Source organism: Linepithema humile, chromosome 2 (assembly GCF_040581485.1).
Source record: "Linepithema humile isolate Giens D197 chromosome 2, Lhum_UNIL_v1.0, whole genome shotgun sequence".
Classification (NCBI taxonomy): domain Eukaryota; kingdom Metazoa; phylum Arthropoda; class Insecta; order Hymenoptera; family Formicidae; genus Linepithema; species Linepithema humile.
This window is the reverse complement of record NC_090129.1, coordinates 11,468,947-11,487,730: the sequence shown is the minus strand read 5'-3', so window position 1 is coordinate 11,487,730 and position 18,784 is coordinate 11,468,947. Positions and strand designations below refer to the sequence as shown.

General features: G+C 31.4%; 2 long non-coding RNA genes across 5 annotated transcripts in view; one reads left to right on the top strand and one right to left on the bottom strand.

Annotated features, from left to right (window-relative positions):
* The window catches only part of LOC136998157 (uncharacterized), a 30,542-nt gene extending 14,339 nt beyond the window's left edge, over positions 1–16,203 (bottom strand). For 2 of the 3 annotated variants that reach the window (XR_010888789.1, XR_010888790.1), the window contains exons 1-2: positions 14,902–16,203; positions 6,701–6,933 (exon numbers count right to left, since the gene is read on the bottom strand). This is a non-coding gene — a long non-coding RNA (uncharacterized lncRNA). The remainder of the gene's footprint in view (positions 1–6,700; positions 6,934–14,901) is intronic. The other variant, XR_010888791.1, reaches the window with a different exon arrangement.
* Positions 16,204–16,472: 269 nt separating this feature from the next.
* Positions 16,473–17,745, top strand: LOC105669235 (uncharacterized). Of its 2 annotated transcripts, none has more exons than XR_001100231.2 (4): positions 16,473–16,719; positions 16,929–17,054; positions 17,137–17,373; positions 17,530–17,745. It is a non-coding gene; the product is annotated as an uncharacterized lncRNA (long non-coding RNA). The 2 variants fall into 2 exon arrangements; XR_001100230.2 differs by having other exon boundaries at positions 16,473–16,725.
* The last annotated feature ends 1,039 nt before the right edge of the window (positions 17,746–18,784 follow it).

The following is an 18,784-nucleotide window of genomic DNA, read 5'->3' as shown; positions in this document are numbered from 1 at the left end:
TTTTTTTGGAATGGCACTTAAAGTACTCTGAAGTGCGTTTTTTTTTGTTTCCAGAAGTTTGTTGAAGCAGGTAAATTTACTGTTGTACCTGGTTGTTGTTGATCGTCATTTTCATTAGGTAGGAACTGGTGTTGATCGCAGTGTTCAGATAGTGATGCTGAAGAAGCGGAAGACGCCGCTGAAGTCGTTGACTCGTCGGTGTCGTAATTTCGCTGATGCTACTGTATCCCTAATTTTAGTAAATGGATGCTTGTTTTTTATGTGCTGTTTTAAGTTTGATATGGAAGATTCATAACTTAGGTTCTGTTTGCAAAAATTGTAGCTGGCGTATATGTCATTTTTCACTGTAAAAAAATTCCATATAATTGAAGTCTTGCGACCTTTTAAAACCATTTTTTATTAAAGTACCTAAAATCAATAATAATTATGTATTATTATCTCGATTATTATAAATGGAATCAAAATGAAATGTGTAGATACGAAATATGTTTAAAAAATATATTAATCACTTACCTAGGGATTCTCAAATAACGACGCAAAACTCTTAATATAAAAACAATGTGATCACAGCTAAGAACAGAATACTGACACACAGAACATGTGCGAACTGCGAATGTCCAGTAACTAAATTTACTAAATATTTAAATGAAAACTTTTTTAAGGATGAGAAAAAACAATCAGTAGTATTTTTTTCATTTTATGGATGTAGTAAATGTATTTCTAGAGAAAGGAAACAGAAAAAATTGAGGAAAAACATGTGTTTCCAGTGTATATCGTTTAAAACAAAAGAGAAGCAATAAGCCGCGAAAAAAACAAATGAAATAGCAAACACCACAGGGACGTAACAATATACTATATTATATCTCCATTTCTATAGGGGCACAACTTAAAAAACAAAGTTTTAAGATATTCAAGTTTAAAAGTTTCAAGTTGTATACAAAATAGCGTAATTATTTAAATTTAATCATTTTTTTGAAACTGTTATAATATAATTACTGTTCAGTTCTGTATCTATTAAGTAGAGCTTAAAAATGCAAATATTTATATAGGTAAAACACTAAATATTTGAGTTGTGCCTCTATAAAAATGGAGATATCTCTATATATCTAGATGCGATTTAATGTCCCATAAAAAATCATAAAATTCAAAAATTGTTCCGTTTTTGTTTTTGCGTCAAGTCACCGCTCGAGCGGTGCAAGGCAGTGCCGAGTCGTGTCCTTAAAATATTCTAGAGACACTAGTGCCGAGGAGTTGGAGACTGCGAAGGTGCACGTGCAAGTGATGCGATGAGTGGATGAGCGATGCACCGCACCGGCCACCGAAGCAGTCATAATTGACTGTTCCGTAAAGCGCATATGCGTGTATGTATCTATAGTAAACGTAACGTATATTATGGATACATGCACACATATGCGCTTTACGGAACGCAACCATTATCTGTTATTTTAATCTGTTATTTGAAAATAGCAATAAAGGTACCTTTTCACGCTGAAGTTCGACGCTCAATTTTAGAGTTAGAAGGCATCACGTGACTAAAAATAACCAACCGTTGCAGTAGTTTTTGATCACATGATGTTTTCTAACACTGAAATTAAGCGTCGAGCGTCAGCGTGAAAAGGCACCTTAACAGTCGTAACTTATTTAAAAATAACAGATTCAACCCATTTCTAGCGAGAACATGTATGCGCTTCTCGCTTGCGTGGGGCTCGGAAGCCGGGAGTTCGGTAGGAAACATCGCATCACTGGTATACATATATTTCATTAAAAAAACAAACACCACATGATCATAAAACTTTTTGGATAACTAATATTCCGTAATGGATTCCACGACGCGACGTAAACTTTCAGCGAGATCAGTTGAGACTGCTCCGACTGCTTTTGTTATACTACTACGGCGCCACTAGTAGCGAAGGCGCAGTAGCAGTGTAACAAATGAATGCGGCGAACAGTTGATCAATCGTTCAGTAAATGATGAAAATATTGCAGAGCACTGCGATTTATGTAAATATAACAAAAAGTTTTGTAGATCCAACAAGAAAACACTTAATCAGATTTTTATAGTAAAGTTAACCAAACAGTGTAGTTAGAAAATGTAAAATTTTGTTACGATAACCAGAAATTCTGTTTCGTTTAACAAAAGTACGCTCAACTAGAAGCGTTTTATCAATATAATAAAACCATTTTTCTCAGTGTATAAAAATTTTTAGTATTGACCTCAACCATATTTTTTTGTATTGGACGAGAAATACGTTATATTTCATTTTTCACTGAAGATGGTCAGATGCAGACTGAAAAAGTTTGTAAAAAGATTAAATATAGAAGATTATACAAAGTAATTACAACTGGCATTGGCTCGATATCCCCTTTATCACAGCATTGATATTTTATTACTGCGAGCCTATACTACATATTTGATTCTTTAATTGAATTATCTTGAGATCGAATAATCAAAATGATACATAATGCTATATAGATGAATTCGTCTTTTTATGTACTACAAGAATATGGAAAGAAAAATGTATAGTTTTATTTTTTTTTTAATAATTTGACTTTGATTTTTTGTTAAAAAAGGAACAATTTTGAAATTTTTCTTGCAGAAATTTTTCTTTATTAGAAACCAACAAACCTTTGTTAGAAACATTTTGTTGTCAATCTATCAGAAGTATCTCAAAAACCGTGTCGACCGATTCGAAGAACACCCTGTATAATACACAACTTGTTACAATTGAATTGTTACATTTTAATTTTGACAGATAAATATTTGGAAAAAATGTGATTTTAGAAAAAAATGTTTCAGACAAAAGTTGCAGGATTTCAAAGGGAAAATAAAATAAATAGAGCGAAATTTTTCGAGAAAAAGACATTTCGCAGATTTAGAAGGCAATTTAATAGTTTCATATGGAACTACCCTAATTGTTTTATGTAAATAGATTCCTTGTAACATTCTACATAAAAAGTTATTAGGGTAAAATAAGCAACAATGGAACGGTTTACAAAATATTTTATATCTTAATCTGATATATTTTGATATAAAATACAAAATATCTCGTAAAATATTTAGTTTTCGATAATGTTACCGTAATTTTTTTATGCACAGAATAATGAGACAAATCGATTTGTATAAAGAAAATGCATAGTTGTTTTTAAGAAAAAGTATGCAGCAGCATGTTGAAAAAAATTATTTTTTTTTTAAATTGTAAAAAATTAAAAATTCCTATTAGGTAGGCTAACTTTACAGTGATATTTATTTTGTTAATAAAAATTAAATTAACAATCAACAAACGTCAAAATTAAGCCAACAATAACACAGTTCAACACGATTTCGGCCTACGAACAAAACCAACGGTTTCCGACGTATTTTTGATCGCTGAAAACGATTCCGCATTCAGAATTTGCCTATCACGTCACATTACCATGAAAAATGGGATAAAATAAGTGTTAAATATAAGCAAAAACGTCGATTTTGATCATATTTAACACATTGTTGCGTTGAAGATAATTTTTTTTTAAGATTTTACTTACGCCACCTGTACCGCTATCTTTTACCTACAAAATAATATTATTTTATTTTTGTACGATCATTTTTCATTGAGTTATGGAGATTTGAAGATAATCATTTTCATGCAAAACAATATCAAAATGATTCAAAAGAACCTGATGTCCTTGCAATGCCATATTCTTGAGTGAATTCTGAGACGATTTTTTCCTTTGCAAAATTTTATCCTAGTCTAGCTATGCAAAATATTGGTCTAGCTATGTCTGTAAACAGAGCAATTTTAGATCAATTCCAAATAGAAAAAAAATTTCTCAATTTTTACCCAATTCTACATTAATAAAATTTAATATTTTTATGTTAGAATCGTTAAATCAAGTATAGCTCCATAATGGATCAATGCAATGTGACTGATCAATTCTCAATTTTGTATGAATTATGAAACAATTAAATCAAGAAATTAATTTTTTTAAATTATATATTTGCTTTCTATTAATTATCTAATAAAAATTATGATAACCCAAATAATTACATCTTAAATTTATTTGCTCTGTTCTTCCCCGTCTCGGGTAAAATTACAACGAATATTTTTAAATAAATTAGAAATAATTATATACTTATATAATAACGTACAATAAATGAGACCACGCTTAATAATTGCAGAAGCGTAAGGTCTACAATAATCACAATTGTTAAATATCCGAAACTCGAAATCCTACGTTACAATAACGTACGGTACGAACGGTACAAACTCGCGAACTTTTGTCTCCATAATGTCTGCCGGCACACTGCTCGTAATGGCCGGAGCATAGACTTTTGCATAAAGCATAACGCATAAGCATAAGGAAATTGATTGGTCCATTTCCTTATGCATTTGCTTATGCTTATATATAGACCAATCAATTTCCTTATGCTTATGCGTTATGCTTTATGTAAAAGCTTGTGCTCTCGGCTTAAGTGTCGATGTTGCATCAGCCAAACATGCATGAGCCAATGAAAAGGCAGATATAAGTGCTGTAACTAATGAATATGCGCTTGAACTATTACTTATAGAACGAACCAATCACGATTCAAGATGCCGTTGCGTGCACATATTCAATACAATTGAGCTGTTATTGAGTAAATATAGAGAAATTATTTTTGGATTTAAAAGGTTCATAATTGATGTAGAATTGACAATTTCACAAGTATAATAATTGATATATATTGGAGAAACAAATTTCTTTATGCTATGAAGCAATAATTGTTCTAGCTATGTCCGCTTTAAAGCCCAATAATGAATCAATGACAATTGAGATTTTAGATCCCATTTATTGGTTAATAATTGAGAATTAGTATGATTTTACTTTTCATGGGTTTATATTTGATTAAAAATTGAGAAATTATATTGTTCTCCACGTTATGGAGTGAATATGGAGTTTCAGTTTCTCCACGATTTACCATCTGGGTTCACACTGATATTCATTTTGTTGATAACAATTAACTCATTAAAGCCCAAACGGACGTTTTTTCGTGGCTTTTTTCAGCGGCTGTTTTTTCTACTAAACCGGTCCGGAAAAAATTCTAAAACAATTATTTCTGACGTAAAATTTATCGAACTTTCAAAATCTGTCTTCAGAATTTTTTCAAAATGCGATCCGAAAAAGTTATGTTTGTTTATTTAAAAAAAAAACCCGATTTTTTCACTCCAACATTTTTTTCAATCGATATTTTCACATCGAAATCGGATGAGGATATCTCTGGAAAGTGAAAATCTTGCGTCCATGGACCCTAAGCTTCAAAATGTATAGATGAGTATTTTGAAATTAAAGGCGACGTCCAATATGGCGGTCCAAAGCCATTAATGTTACGCTTTTTTCGATTATTTCGAGCACAACAATTTCTTTTGATGAATTCCCAATGAAAATGGGTCTACTGAGGTTTTTTGGGTCGCTGATTACAAATCTCTTATCAGATTTTCCAAATTCAAGATGGCGGATCCAACATGGCAGACGAAAATTCTCAAAATTGTTCAATTTTTATAAAAATTTGTATATAGGGTTTTTTTGGATCGCTGATTACGAATCTGTTATCAGATTTCCCGAATTCAAGATAGCGGACGAAAATTCTCAAAATAGTTTAATTTTTATACAAATTTGTATATAGGAGTTTTTTGGGTCGCTGATTACAAATCTCTTATCAGATTTCCCGAATTCAAAATGGCGAATCCAACATGGAGGACAAAAATTCTCAAAATTCTTATTCTGTCCGCCATGTTGGATCTGTCGTCTTGAATTTAATAGGTTAAATTAATAATCAACAAACGTCAAAATTAGACCAACAATAACCAACAAACGATCAACAATTAGCTACAATTGTTGAAAATTAGAAAAGTTAATTTTGGGTTACATTCTAACATAGAATAATATAAAAATAAGTAAAAGTAATAAGCTTGTATTATGCAAAGCAATATAAAACAAATAAGGTCAACAACGAGCAAAAAAAGTGTTGTAAATAGTGATGGGTATTCAATCACATCTCTTGCAAGTTTTCAATCAATTTAGTCATTGCTCTGTTTCAAAACATTTCGAATATTATTCGAAGATGTACAATTTTGGAAGTCTTAATAGATTTTAAAAGTTTTGATAGAATATTCTTTATAACAGAAATTATTTTAGATAAAAAGAGAAATAGATTAGAGAAATAGATAGAAAATAATACTATAGATAATACTATAGATAGTAAACAAAATTTTGTTTCCATATTATTAATAAATAATTCTTGTTTAACGATAAGAAATAAATAAAATTTAATGCGTTATATTTATTTATAATATTCTAGTATCTTTTTACTTTCTCTAAACTCTTTTTAAAATTACTCTCTCTCTCCAAAATTTTATTCTTTCTAAAAATTAAAACATTCAAGACTTTTCAAGACATTCAAAACCTTCAAGATAAATCAAGACTTTTAAGATTGTAATCTTTGAGTAATATTCAAGTAATATTCAAATAGATTTGAATTTTTCATAATATGTTAGAACTAATTTAAAGTATCTTAATACCCATTACTAGTTGTAAGGTCATCAGCATTTTTTTATATTTTTCTAAGATTGTGTAATTTTAATGAAAAAATATCTACATCTTACAACACCTTATTTTGCTCGTTGGCCTTATTTGTCTTATATTTCTTTATAATAACATATTTGTAGGATTACAACCGCTCACGTACCGCTCACGTAAAGATGTATCGCACCTGTGTGAATAGATGGAAAATTCTACTCTCGCGATTCGTCGCATATTCTGCATCACGTGTCGCGTCATCGCACTGATTTGCAAAAGCCATAACGTATCCAAAATGGTGGGAAGACCACGCAGTCGCGACAATATCGAAACAAAGGCGATCGGATTATGTAGCACCGAAATGGCAAAAAAAACACTCCCGTTGCACGCACAAAAATAGATCTGCAACATTCCATTTCTCATATACTGTAAGATAATTTCTCTTTATTTAGGGAAATTACCAAAGACCCAACGCTAGACCACTCGTGGCGTAATAGGCTGTGTTCCGAAATTCACTGCCAGTACTGAAAATCTATAGTTTACGTAACGTATATTGTAGATTTTCAGTACTGGCAGTGAATTTCGGAACGCAGTCATAATCCAAGATCTATAGAGAGAAGGTTACCTCATGCGCAAAGAGGGACGAGGGGCAAGAGGGGCTAATGCTGTGCGGGGCGAGCGGCAAGAGGGGCAAATGCTGAGCGGGGCGAGCGGCAAGAGGGGCAATGATGATCTCATCGTCAAACAGTAGCTGTCTCTCTCGCACGCTTTAGTGTTTTTTCTCTCGCTCCTTTAATATAGAAATGCTTTGAGTTTTTATCGAAAAAATACTTTTATTTTGTAAAATATTGATAGCACTGGAAATTGCATAATAAAAATTGAAAAGTAAATTAGAAAGGCGCTATAAATTACATATATTGCAAATTATAGCGGTAGATATTTAACGTTTATAATGTTAAATATTGCTGCAACAGATGCATTTGTAATACAAATTGCTTTGTACTCGTATTTAGACTGTAATATCAATGAAAATAAAATATAATTTGGGGATATACACAAAAAACATTATTTGTAAAGTAGTAAAATAAAAGAAAAAATAGTACATATTTAAAAATTATTTTTAAAATAATATTTACTGTTTATATGCATTATTTACAAAAAAAATACTATAAAAAGATTTATTTTTTATATTTAATTGTAAAAACCTCAAAAATTGTCAAGAAATTGTAACTGTGAAATTCATAAATGTAAGTACAATTCTAGGGTAATATAAAAAGCATTATACACAAATTTATTATGATACAAACTTAAATAATGAAATTGTAATATATGTTTCAACATTGTAAATGTGAATATTTATATGATAAAATTTACAAAGTGTTAACAATTTTCAAATATTTACTAATAAAATATTATTGAAATGTTTCTGTTGAAATCTTAAAATAATTCTTTAAAACAAATATGATGGGGTATATATTAGGGATCATTAAATATGCGGCAATATTGTGATTATAAAATTTTATAAGTATCTATAATAATAAAAATACATCTATATATGTTGTATTAATCTGTGAATTGCGTTAAATTAATTAATAATTTTTTTATATTTATTGGCGACTCTTCTTTGATTATCTTTATCTTTCCTCTTATCACCTACGTGCTTGTGATTTTTTTTGGCAATATTATAAAATTTAATGCGTACAGAGTTAGAAACAGTTAGAAAAGGAAGAACTTTGAAAGAGAGAGACAGCTACTGTTTGTCGATGAGATCATCATGCACTCCCCTTCCTTCGTCGCCCCTCGCCTACAAGCTGTTTCTAGCTCCCCCCTTACTTCGTCGCCCCTCGCCGTCAAGCTGTTTCTAGCTCCCCCCTTACTTCATCGTCCCTCGTCCACAACCGGTTTGCCTGAGGTAACCTTCTCTCTATAGATCTTGGTCATAATCGTCAGAAAAGCACTTTAAGGTTAGGTTCTAAAATGGCCTTTCCGATTAACATTTTACTTGAAATATATAGTACACGTAACATATACTATATTATATTAAGTAAAATTTTCCTCGAAGAGGACGTTTTGGAACGTAATCTAAGAAAGCAAAAAGGGGATGTGCAATGATCACCCGTGTTCCGTATGAAACTAGACTTTATTCTTACTTCACCTTACAGTCGCGTGAGCGATACAAACCTCACTCTCTATTAAAGAGTCTCTAAGGGCCACTTTTTCCCAAGATCTATAGAGAGAAGATTATCTCATGCGCAAAGAGGGACGAGCGGCAAGAGGGGCTAATGCTGTGCGGGACGAGCGGCAAGAGGGGCAAATGCTGAGCGGGGCGAGTGGCAAGAAGGGCAATGACGATCTCATCGCCAAACAGTAGCTGTCTCTCTCGTACGCTTTAGTGTTTTCTCTCTCGCTCCTTTAATATAAAAATGCTTTGAGTTTTTATCGAAAAAATACTTTTATTTTGTAAAATATTGATAGCACTGGAAATTGCGTAATAAAAATTGAAAAGTAAATTAGAAAGACGCTATAAATTACATATATTGCAAATTATAGCGCTAGATATTTAACGTTTATAATGTTAAATATCGCTGCAACAGATGCATTTGTAATACAAATTGCTTTGTACTCGTATTTAGACTGTAATATCAATGAAAATAAAATATAATTTGGGGATATACACAAAAAACATCATTTGTAAAGTAGTAAAATAAAAGAAAAAATAATACATATTTAAAAATTATTTTTAAAATAATATTTACTGTTTATATGCATTATTTACAAAAGAAATACTATAAATAAATTTATTTTTTATATTTAATTGTGAAAACCTCAAAAATTGTCAAGAAATTGTAACTGAAATTCATAAATGTAAGTACAATTCTAGGATAATATAAAAAGCATTATACACAAATTTATTATGATACAAACTTAAATAACAAAATTGCAATATATGTTTCAACATTGCAAATGTGAATATTTATATGATAAAATTTGCAAAGTATTAACAATTTTCAAATATTTGCTAATAAAATATAAAAATTGTATGTATTTAGATAAAAGAAATATTGTGTAGGTTATGTGGGTTAAATTATTTCTTTGGTTTTGTTCATTTGAATATGTTAGGGGAAATAACAGACAAAATAATTAATATACGTACCTTCGATTTTTACTATATAACCTCTTAAACTGACATATGAAAGTCAATAATGAGAGCGAGTGACAGAGTTAGAAACAGTTAGAAAAGAAAGAACTTTGAAAGAGAGAGACAACTATTGTTTGTCGATGAGATCATCATGCTCTCCCCTTCCTTCATCGCCCCTCGCCATCAAGCTGTTTCTAGCTCCCCCTTTCCTTCGTCACCCCTCGCCGTCAAGCTGTTTCTAGCTCCCCCCTTACTTCATCGTCCCTCGCCCACAACCGGTTTTCCTGAGGTAACCTTCTCTCTATAGATCTTGACTTTTTCCAACGTCGGTTAACTTTAACCGACTGGTAACTTTTCAGAATAGTCAACTTAAAACTCGAAACTTGTATATACATATACATATACAAGTTTCGAGTTTTTAGTTGGCTATTCTGAAAAGTGACCAGTCGGTTAAAGTTAACCGACGTTGGAAAAAGTGGCCCTAAAGTTCGGTCAAAGACAAAAAAAGACCCCGAGCCGGTCGCTATATCCCGCGATTGTCAGCCAATCACCATGTAGTCGCTAGATGCACGCACCTCCAGCTAGAGTCCCTATATATAGAGTCTGGCCACTCGATTAGTTTTGGAAAAACATAACAGCGGTATATGCATAGACGCATCTTGTGTTTACCATATTTATGGAATAAAACTTTCATTGACTACACCTTATTCGACTACAAATTGATAGTATTAATAAAAGCAGAGTAAAGCCTATAAAAGTAAGTACAATTATTTGGTATATGGTTTCTAAAATAAAATATCTAAGAATAATGATATTATAAAGAAGTAGAATTTGTCATAAAAATTGTAATTCTAACCTCACATTGTTTTTAATAGTTTTATTTACAATAAGTTTTATTTATAATAAGTTTTATTTAAATAAGTTTTATTTATTATTGTGATACAAACATTATTGTGATACTGAATATATAAGTAATAATAATATATACTGTAACTAAATATATACTGTAATGATATGATTTTGGGTGTTTACGATAATTCAAGTTTGAGTTAGTTTCACTAGGACCGAAAAATGAGATAGACATAACCATCTAGAATCTTTATGATTTATGACAACTCAACGCTGTCTTGTATTGCTTGAGTTAAATTAATTGAATTTGTTGAGTTTATAGAGCAAATTTTATTGTAATAAAAAAATGTTAACTGCAAATCAGTCTATGAAAGAAACAAATAATGTTGGTATGTATGTTGGTATACCTCTTTAATAGATATAATTATATATATATGTATATAATTATATTTATTAAACTCAACAAATTCAATGAATTTAACTCAAGCAATACAAGACAGCGTTGAGTTGTCATGAATCATAAAGGTTCTAGATGGTTATGTATATCTCATTGTCGGTCCTAGTGAAACTAACTCGAACTTGAATTATCGTAAACACCCTTTAAGTATTACTAGTTAATTTTTCTTTATTTTTCAATTAAAAAATTTCTAGAAAAAAATAATATTAATTGTTATTAATTTTCTTGTTCTATTTCTTTTCAAATTATTATACTTTCTATAAGGATTCCTATTGGTTCCGCCATGTTTTTCCAAACTTTGTTTCGATCAATAAAAATAAACACAAGCGTGGCCAGACTCTATAGCCGAGAGCACAAGCTTTTACATAAAGCATAACGCATAAGCATAAGGAAATTGATTGGTCTATATATAAGCATAAGCAAATGCATAAGGAAATGGACCAATCAATTTCCTTATGCTTATGCGTTATGCTTTATGCAAAAGTCTGTGCTCCGGCCTTATATATAGGAACTCTACCTCCACCGAGATAAGCGCGCCACCTCGGCAAAACTAATTTCATACCCAAACCTAAAGGTTGATCCATCATATAAATCTGGAGGCTCTTAAGCCCGTATCAGACGCATTGAAAATTGAAGATTGAAGATTAAAGATTGAAATTTTATCAATCGAAACAAAAAGAGCTAAAAGTTCTTTGTCTTGATTGATCAAATTTCAATCTTCAATCTACAATCTTAGTCTTCAATGCGTAGTTTAATACCAAGATCTATAGAGAGATGGTTACCTCACGCGCAAAGAGGGACGAGCGGCAAGAGGGGCACATGCTGAGCGGGGCGAGCGGCAAGAGGGGGGCAATGATGATCTCATCGTCAAACAGTAGCTGTCTCTCTCGCACGCTTTAGTGTTTTCTCTCTTGCTCCTTTAATATAGAAATGCTTTGACTTTTTATCGAAAAAATACTTTTATTTTGTAAAATATTGATAGCACTGGAAATTGCGTAATAAAAATTGAAAAGTAAATTAAAAAGGCGCTATAAATTACATATATTGTAAATTATAGCGCTAGATATTTAACGTTTATAATGTTAAATATCGCTGCAACAGATGCATTTGTGATACAAATTGCTTTGTACTCGTATTTAGACTGTAATATCAATGAAAATAAAATATAATTTGAGGATATACACAAAAAACATTATTTGTAAAGTAGTAAAATAAAAGAAAAAATAGTACATATTTAAAAATTATTTTTAAAATAATATTTACTGTTTATATGCATTATTTACAAAAGAAATACTATTAAAAAATTTATTTTTTATATTTAATTGTGAAAATCTCAAAAATTGTCAAGAAATTGTAACTAAAATTCATAAATGTAAGTTAAATTATTTCTTCGGTTTTGTTCATTTGAATATGTTAGGGGAAATAACAGACAAAATAATTAATATACGTACCTTCGATTTTTACTATATAACCTCTTAAATTGATACATAAAAGAGACAATAATGAGAGCGAGTGACAGAGTTAGAAACAGTTAGAAAAGGAAAAACTTTGAAAGAGAGAGACAGCTACTGTTTGTCGATGAGATCATTATGCTCTCCCCTTCCTTCATCGCCCCTCGCCACCAAGCTGTTTCTAGCTCCCCCCTTACTTCATCGTCCCTCGCCCACAACCGGTTTGCCTGAGATAACCTTCTCTCTATAGATCTTGGTCTAAAGCCTTGTGTCCACGATACTAGAACTTGGTCCGAGATCTCGGACTGAGGGAAAGTTACTAGAACTCGGATCATGTACACACTGAATTTGGATGCAAAACTCGAATAAGAAGCTCAAACGAAAAAATGCGTTGCGTCCCATTTTTCGGTACGAGTTATTGCGAGTTATTAGATTTTACTAGTTTCTTTTACTATCTGTCAAGATAAAATATAAGATACTTATAGTGATACGAGATACTGTGAACAATATAAATAATATTTTAGTAAGTAATTAGAATTAATAGAATTGAAAAAATAAGAGAAATATAATTCTTAAATAAAATAAATTAATAAGATTAATAATTAATAAGATTTACATAAGTAGTTATTATTAGTTTTAATGCAGATTAAATTAGACATTAAAAATATATTATAACCTATATATACATATTATTTTTCAAGAAAAGTATAATAATATATAAAATTGATTTTCAGAAAAAACTTCTTTTATAATAAAAAATGGATAATAAGGAAAATGTTAAAATTTTATTAATGTTATATCAACAACATTCTTGTTTATATGTTACAAAAAGTGTTGATTATCATAATCGTATGAAACGAGATCAAGCTTTACAGATAATCTGTAATCAGTACAAAGAATTAACAGGACAACCACTAACAACTAAAATTGCAAAAAAAAAAATTAATAATTTAAGATCACAATATCTGGACCATCTAAATAAAATAAAACATTCAAAATCAAGCGGTGCATCACTTGATGATGGTTGCGTTCCGTTTCGCACATTATGCGCACGAATTACATAGAAAACGTTCCGTTTCACTCAATGCGCGCATGAACAGCGCTTAGAATTCCCTAGATCCCCACCACTTGCAGCGCATAATACACGCATCAGCTACCTCAAGTTTGAGTTGCAGCAGCTTATGCGTTCCATGCGATTGCGTAATTGCATATGGCGATTGATAGCGATATTGTAAAAAGTGTCAAAATAGGAAGAGTCATAATGGAAGAGTCATTGATGATTCACTACTATTACTGTCACTCATTTCATCAATTAAAAACATTGTCACATTGATAGCGCAATTTATTGTGGAATCCATTTTGGGCCGGTATTCATAGTCCGTTCTTATATTCAAGATCGTCTTAAGCACAAACTTATATTCGCTCTCTTTGTCAGACACAATCTATGTTTGACGAAGAGAGCGAATATAAGTCCGTGCTTAAGACGATTTTGAATATAAGAAGGGACTATGAATACCGCCCTTGATTTTCCGCTTCTAATGCGTTCAATATCGTTCCGTTTCAAAGCATGTATCATGCGCATAATGAAACGAAACGCAGCCAATGCGCTAAGCATTAGCGATGCGAACGATGCGTGCTATGCGCAAAACGGAACGCAACCGATATCTATAAACCAACTTGATGGTTGTTTGAAGATATGAGTTTTCTATAACATAGATCAGAAAATCATCGTAAAGAATCGTAACTCGATTACAACGCTAACTATATTCAGCCAAGTATAAATATTATTGTTCGAGAACTCGGACCGAGATCTCGGATTGAGTTCTAGCATCGTGGACACAAGGCTTAATACGGGCTTTACAATTGCCTCTCGGGCCGATCACCAGCAGAGTTACCAGAAACAAGCGGCAAGCATCATACAAACACAACCGAGAACCGATGACGTCACGTGTCCGTGTGCGCTCGATTCGGTCGACCATTGGAAGAGAACAAACGTCTCCCTTCCACCGAGCCGACGCAACAAACAATGGCTGCGTCGGCTCATTATACGTCAAAAAGAGATAGAATAACGCTTTCAGCACGTAAGCGTCCAAAGCAAACGCAGCCGAAAGGCTAAAAAATAAGTGTTTCTAAGGCAAATGGCTGGAATATTAAAAATCCCGTGTTCAAGATTTGTTTCTCGTAACTTTTTTTTCTTTTTTCCGCATTTGTTTTTAACAGTGTAAATTATCAGATAATCTTTTTTTGTCTGAAAAATAATATTTTATATTTATTAATATATTCGCATATGTTAAACTAACAATTTTTTAAATAATTCAGATTTGCTATTGTCAATAGAAAAATGAAGTCATTTTGCAATATTACAACAAAGTGTAAATTTAACATATACTAATATGTTCTTGCCACTCGCCTTATTCGTTTAACCATGCTTACTTTGGCATTTATGTCTATCGACTCGAAAGATTTTTACATACCTGTAAAACTTTTAATTATTTCCCAACTTAGTCACTCGCGTCCTGATATTTTTTCTCTCGTTCTTTCTTCTTCCGTTCAATAATTTTCTATTCGTACATTCGGATTCTCCGAATAGTGATGAAAGTTACTCAATAAACGATAAAACGACTAGACAAATGAATATCAGTAATACGAATAAACTTCTTTATTAACAGTATGATAAATGGTCTTTATTGCAAAATGCAGAATACACTTAATATTAGTTAACCGCCCGCGAGACTAGATTTAATTCACTGACAATTTTATTTCGACTGACTCTAGTGCCGGCTCCGAACAGAGTGCCGTTTTACATGTGACTCCGGAAAAAGAAGCCGGTCCCGTATATTCCAGAATGTTCTGGATCGCTCGCCGCATCCGGCTTCGTACGGCAGTGTTGCTAGACGGGACGCTTTTTCTCGCGCATGCGCAGCACTGCAGCTATGAATCCAGCGGTGTATACGGCTTATAGTGTTGGTTGCTGGCGCGAAAAGTTAGACGTTTGACAGGCTACAGGAGAAAGTTAGGTGAGTACATGTAAAAAATAATAATATTTATATCATATATATATTTCTATGTATTTTTTGTTACGCGAAATATGGATAGTTCAAAAGGAGCCATTAAAAAGACGCATATTAAAAATTTTCAAAATTCTTGGTTAGCTGACGATTTATTTAAAGGATGGCTGGCTCCTCATCCTACGGAAAATAAGGCAATTTGTAACTTGTGCAATATTACCATTAGATGCTGTAAATCAGATTTAATACGACATTCACAAAGGGCTAAACATATTAAAAATTGTGACAGTAATTCTCAAATAAGTCAAAGCCAAAGCCAACATTCCAAAAATTCTCATATTGAAAACGTTAAACGAGCCAAAATTAAATTAGCAGCTTTTTATTCTGAACATAACGTTGCTCTTTATACCGCAGATCACTTAGTTCCTTTCTTAAAAGACATTTGTATAGATTCTTCAATCGTGCAAGATCTTTCATTGGCTCGATCAAAGTGCACCAATATTATTAAAGAAGTTCTTGCAAAGCGGGAAAATAATTTTGCCAAATAAAATATTTTATTGTTATTAAAATGTTATTAACAATTATTTAAACATCCTTTCCTTTTTTAGCTTATTTTTATTAATATTATTAATTATTTTATTATTATAAAAATAAACATAATATTTACATGCGTTTAATTTATTATTATTTTATTACTTTTTATCACTTTTTAACGATAAACAAAATTTTCTAATAATTTTTTAATAGAAGGGTTTACAAGTGCCCTTTTTTTTCCTCAATTAGTACACCATTGAGGCCGATTCTCAAGTGCGTTCGTGAAAAAAAGCGTCCCGTCTAGCAACACTGTCGTACGGAAGCAGCGACTGATCGTATCGTTCGAGTGTCGATATATTGCACGTCGAGGAATCGCTGGCAGCCAATTGCTGACGCCGCCTGTCGGTTGACTATCGAAAAGTCTTAGACTATATCCCCATGGAAAAAGAAATAGCGGAACGGAACAGTAACGGAACAGTAGAGGAAAAGAGATATGATAAATATATCTCTTTTCAACTACTGTTCCGTTAAGGTGCTGTCCCATGGCAAACAAAACTTCGGAAATCGGAATCGCGGAAAAGTACTACAGTGGAAATCAACCAATCTCTCAGAATCATCTAGTGAATTTTATTTTCTAGCACTACTTACATATTTTTACTTGAGACAAGTTGAGAAGCATATACATGCAACGTTTTATCGGATATTATCGTGTATTTATCATGTAATTTATTTCCCATCATGAGTGAAAAGGTAAAGGTCAGTGGTGTAATTTCAATTTACCATAATTTTGTATATTATTGTGTAAAATATATTTAATTAAAAAAGTCAAATATATATATTGTAAATACAAAGTTTATAGGTTAGGTCATATTATTGAATAACTGATTAAATATTATAATAATAAAAATATTAAAAAATATTTTAATTTAAGAAAATTAATTTTTTATTATTTCCAAAAGCAATACATATGTGGCTGTTGTAACTGGGTATTAAAAGAAAATCAAGTCGCCTCACATACATGTTTGACAATTTTTGATAAAGATAAGTGTTGGTTGCAGATGATAAAAGACATATTTTCATACAAGGTACAATAAATTTTACTTTTTTTTTATTATTAATTAATGTAAAATTAATGTAAAATTTAATAATATATATATTACCTTTTAGATACTGATTTAAATCAAGAAAATGATAAAGAAGAAAACAGTACAAAAACATTAGAAAATGAAGAGGCAGAAAATATGCACAGTAATGCATTCTATTACACAAATAAACAAGCACTTGATGAAGATTTAATAAATGCTGTTCAAAAGAGACCTCCATTATATGATTATCAAATGCCTTTAAAAGAACAAACTCGACAAAAAAATGATTTATGGAAGAAAGTAACTGAAAATTTAAATGGTAAAATATTCATTTATTAAATATATTTATTTAAGATAAGATTTATACTTATAGTTAATTATATTTAAAAAATATCAAGCGACACGGTAGTATCGCGATGCTATATATATAAACAGAAATTTTCTTTTATAAGTATATTGTAAATTTATATTTCAGGAATGTATACACCAATAGAAGCGGAAAAAAGATGGAATTATCTCAAAGATCGTTATCGGAAGTCATTAAATAGTTACAAAAAAATTCAGGAATTTACTCAAAGGAGCGGTGCAGCTGGTACTTCCAAAAATAAATTAATAAAACCATCATTTAAGCATCATCATTTTATTACTTACCGAATAATTATTCATTAACAATAAATGTCTTATAAAACTACGATCTCAATAATCTTTTGTATTTCACTAAAATAATAATAATATATATATATTATATATATATAAACATTTTAAAATGTTTAAAAAAAGTTTAAAAAAAAAATTGTTTAAAACTTGCGTGCGTGCGTGCGTGCGCGCGCGCGTGTGCGTGCGTGTGTGTGTGTGTGTGTGTGTGTGTGTGTGTGTGTGTGTGTGTCGTGTTACATTAGACGTCACAAGTCGGTACGGAATTTTTATTGCTGGGTTCGCCATGCACTAATATATTTCCGGAATTCTGTAAAATTAAAAAATTTATTGTTATTGTTTAAAAAAAAAAAAAATTATTATTATAAAAAAATACATAAAGAAAAAAAAATAAAATTTACATATATTTTTTATTATAATATAAAATAATCAAGACATTTTCTAAATTAAAAGATAATTTGAGGTTAGAATACCGTTCCGTTTTCCGTAAAAGTCAATCCATGGGGAACCCAGCCAACGAAAAAGTCGGAATCTTACATGATTCTGATTGGTTGATACCTCTCTAGTACTTTTCCGAGATTCCGATTTCCGAAGTTCTGTTTGTCATGGAACAGCACCCTTAAGCCGAGAGCACAAGCTTTTACATAAAGCATAACGCATAAGCATAAGGAAATTGATTGGTCTATATATAAGCATAAGCAAATGCATAAGGAAATGGACCAATCAATTTCCTTATGCTTATGCGTTATGCTTTATGCAAAAGTCTGTGCTCCGGCCATTACAGTGAGATCAGTAATGTATGTACACCTGAGGTTTGTTCTTTAGGTTTGTTTTTTATTCCTGAACTGGCTGCACTAGTTCAAAAAGTGTACACTGAAGCGTTCTTTATTGCAGAACTGGTATTACTGACGCTGTTCGTTATGACAGTGTAGCGGAACTTAGTGTAATAGTTCACTGAACTGATTGCACTAGAGGTCTGTTCTTTATAGCTGAACTGGCTGTACTAGTTCAGAGTTTATCTTTTTCCCTCCACATTGGAAGGAGAAAGATAAACTCTGAACTAGTGCAGCCAGTTC